We start from the raw sequence: 4,419 nt of genomic DNA, 5'->3' as shown, positions 1-4,419 counted from the left end.
TAGTCTCAGAGTGACTGATTTCTATTGTGAAATGTTTAGTATGAACTCCTGCATTGGGTGTCACTGATGTGCACTCCTTTGCACGGCCATCGAGTGGCAGCACATGAATGATAAATCACCTGCTGCTGGTCTTCATTCGCCACATGTTGTTTTTGTTCAGGATGAATAAATATCTCTTGGCCGTGCACGTTAAAAGCAGCTGATGAAAAATGCTATCCTGAAACTATTTCTCCTTCCCGGCCTGCCCTTTTTCTTCATATTTCCTTGTCAGTCCTTCTTCCCTCATCTTTCCCTCCATTTGCTCTCACTCTTTAAACTTCATATCGAGCGGCATCACATTAGTACCCACACTCTCTCTCCCCTCACATATCTCTGATAAATGTGTTATTATTCCCAATCATTCCCAGCTGAATGGGATCTTCCCAGCAGAGCCTGGGTAATAACAGCCAGAAAGCGCCAACACGCTGTGCTAGTCTATCCGGAGCCATATTGCTAACAACACCACAGGGACGGGCCCTGCTGGTAAACGCTGATGGATTGACAGTTGTGTGGATTTCATAAGCTCCTGAACAGTGGGCTGGTGTTGCTGGCTCCATACAGTACAGGGTAGGGGCAGATGAGATAAGATAAGGCCAGCTGGAACACTCTGTGGAGCCTATGCACAGTTCATAATGACACACATGCGTAGGCTGCCAGCTGTATCCATAAACAGACAATAACCATCAACGTGAATAGGGAACGGCGATGGCGGTCTGCTTCACTATGCCAGATTGAGAAGGCGCCAAGGGAGAGAAATGACCATAAGAGCCCATTATCCTGCATCTTACACACACCCAGTTAGTGGGTGAATGCTGGAAGGTGCTCGAGTGAAGAGGAGATAAAAGAGAAGCGGTAGGTGGAGTTGTTTATTTTGGGATTGTATTTTCATTTCGGAGATCTGCTCCGAGAGATCACAACACTGAACACTGATGAAGGTGCAAAACAGCGAAGGAAACACACAAAACAGAGTAAAGTGTGGAGATATTTTATACATAAAAGAGACATTCCACTGACGGCAGTTGGTGATCGAATGTGGGACAGTATGAGGCCCATGAGCTCAAATACAAGCAGTCCTACTGCCAGATGTGACCTGCAGATGAGGGGCTGAGCAGGGCGTTGGGGGTTGGGGGCTGCAGTCAGCCTTTATCAGCGCCGGAGAACAACACACAAAGAAAGACAGTGAGAGAAAAATAGATCAGGCTGAGGGGGAAAAGGCAGATGGAGAGAAAAGCAGCTCTTGGCCCAAAGACACGGATAACAAGAGGGTTGTTTTCCTTCTGCTCAAAGCGGCGTGGCGCCCGTGGAGGGAAAAGATGGGTGACTCACTCCGTCTTGGCTGGTCAGACTCAGAGGGACTCTGCGGCGCGAGACCAGTCCATAAATGTTTTCTGTCCGTTCCAACACAGTCTTTGTCCGCTGTGCACACAAGCTCTGTAGCTTCTGTTCTGACACTTTTCTCCCAGTGCTGCAACCTCATTAATTAGGACCAGGGCTGAGAACGCCATTCACAAGGCTCCTCTCTCTGTACTGCGTCACTTCGTGTTAATGAAGAGGAAGCATATTGAGTTAATAACCTGACTCATAGTTGTCACGCTAATTTGGTTGAAGTTTTAATCTGATTTGAAATGTGTAGTATGTTAGGTGAAATTAATAGTCCGCTTGGCCTCAGTAACTGAGAATTCATTAACTGGCTTGCCTTTCAGAGGTTCTGTGACTGCCTGGATGGGAAGCAGCTGGTCGCAGGGAATGTAATGTGTGTTTGTGTGTGTGTGACAGAGGATGCCAGTCAGGTATTGTACACAGTTACGACGTAATGAGCAAAAATACCAATTTGTCACACAAATGATCGCGTTCATCTGTCTCCGTACAGTTTTCGTGTTCGAGCCTGACAGCAAAAAATAACCGTTCCTGTCACAAGTGAGAGGACAGCTGACATTGTTGCTCATACCAAGACACAAATACCAGCTGCTGTTGATTTACAAATCTCCTCACATTCGTATGTTTTTGAGCATTTTCTCGAATATTTCAAACCGTGCCGGAAGAGGAGAGGAGAGGTTCAGCGGACAGTCTGTCATCCACTTCGGTTCAGATTGGAACAGGTCGACAGCTCTTCTAGGTACTGCCATTTAATTGCTGTACGGACATTCATGGTGCACAGAGGGTGAACACTAATGATCCCCTGACTTTAACCATCATGCCACCATGAGGTTAAAACTTGTGATTTTGAGTGAAATGTCGACATCGTTAAATGTGTTACATGACATTCACATCCACTCAGGGCTTATTGTGATCACGTTTTTAATCCCCTAACTTTTCTTCTGATTAGGTCAAAATGTTGTCGTACATGTCAACTCATAGGCTGCTTCAGATGTCAGATGGTTAGTTTTACCAATCCATCTGAAAAGGAGCCAAAAGAAACTGTTGAAACTCTGTTACTGCCTTTCACAGGCTACCGTCAACCAATCAGATCGATAGTAGGAGAGTGCTATCAACAGGGGAGCTAATCGGTAAATCAAGGTCTTACCAGAGTCAGTCGGGGGAAGAGCTAACACATATTTTCAGTGTCTCCGGTTCTGCTATAACCGATGCTAGCAGCAGTAGCAGATGCTATGCTTACCCTCTGAGGAGCCGCCATTGTTGATTGGAAACTGTAGTTTCTTTTTACGATCGTATCATCTAAACCACGGCCATAGCTGCTAGAAGTTCCTCAAAGGACGCTGACTGGTTCGACACCTGTCCTGGCAAAAATGGATTCACAAGATCACATGATTATGTAATTAATATGCGCTTGTAACCATTGTCATTGTAAGCATATTAATATTAGCTACAGGTCCATGCTAACTTTAGCATGTTGGCTCAGAGTACCGCTGTTCCCAAGCAGACTCTTGGTCAAGCTGCTACAACAGCAGTGCAATCAGATTTGCATTTGTGATTTAATTCAGAATCATTAAATTGGAATGTCTCTTTGCTAGGATTTAGCTGCAATAAACACACGGATACTTGTTGGATTATAACTTTTTAAATAAGACACATGAAAACTCCGCAGTTCACAAAATGCGATCTTTGCTGGCTCATTTGCCCTCAGAACAAAATGGGAAACCACTTCGCTGTCTGAGCATCATTCAGGAATTTAATCAAATCCTCACTGAGAGAACACCTGGTTCAATCAGATAATTATTCATGAAGACATCCAGCAAAAAAAAAAAAAAAAAGCAACAAGGCCACAATACCCCCTCCTTTTCTGTTCAATCTCTGGCAAATTTTTTTTTTTTTAATGTCTGGGTACCAAACAACACCTATCTCCAAATATAACACTTCCATGGCAGTAACCTCTGGCTGAAAATGTGTATTGACCTTTTAATGTTCAGCTCTATCAGGCTGGAAGAGCTTTCGATATGAGTGCTGCTGCCGTGCCCTCGGCTTCATACAGTAACCTTAGAAAATCTACAGCATGTTGTTTAAAGTAAGTAAGGTCGGTGCAGAAGCGCAACTGAATGTGTTTGTGTGTAATAGATTGTTGAACAAAGGGGACATGCTTGCAGTACAGCGGTCAGGAGGAGCTTCTCAATGTGACTATAGAGACTCTTGTAGTGATTAGAATGAAACTGACCAGAGTGTTACCAGAGGGCATATATTTAAAGTTGACCAACAGGATAATTTCCGTAAAACACTCAATATTTCATGTCTTTTAGTTTAAGCTTCAGGTTTCTTTTAGAGGGATTCTAACCCCCATGGCAATATCTCTTGTAACAGATTAAGTCTATCTCCCTTGAGAGTGACGAAAGTTTTAGTGTGTGTGTGTGTGTGTGTGTGTGTAGGTGTGTGCAAGGCAGGTAAGTAATCCATGGATTGGCCTTTACAAAATCCATTTAGTCTCCAACACACTTTGACTGTGTTTCCATGGCTACCTTATCCAGGATGTTGATGGATGGAAAGAAAGAATAAAGAAGGAAACAATGGATGAAAGTACACATGGTGGGAAAACAGAGAGACAGAAAAGAAAGGACGGTAAGTAAGAGACGAAGCTAGAATATAGCAAGGGATTTTGGATGTCCAGGTGTGCAGGAAGCGAAAAGTACAAATTAAAAATAACCACTCATTTACAGTGTGTGTGTGTGTGTGTGTGTGTGCATTACCTAAAATTGCAGACGTGCACGTGTACACTAAGCATAAAGAATTCGAAGCCTGCGCACACCTGAGGCCATTTAAACATTCAACACGGGGCTTACAGCAGAAGTGTCACTTGAAGTGTGCGCGCACACACACACACACACACATATCCAGTAGGAAACACTTCACTGAACGCGTGGTGAGGCATGTTGCTAAGCACTTACAGATCTTCCGAGATAAAGGGGATAGAAGTGTGTGGCTGACGGGGAT

This window comes from Sparus aurata, chromosome 3 (genome assembly GCF_900880675.1).
Source record: "Sparus aurata chromosome 3, fSpaAur1.1, whole genome shotgun sequence".
Classification (NCBI taxonomy): Eukaryota; Metazoa; Chordata; class Actinopteri; order Spariformes; family Sparidae; genus Sparus; species Sparus aurata.
This window is presented reverse-complemented; position numbering follows the sequence as displayed.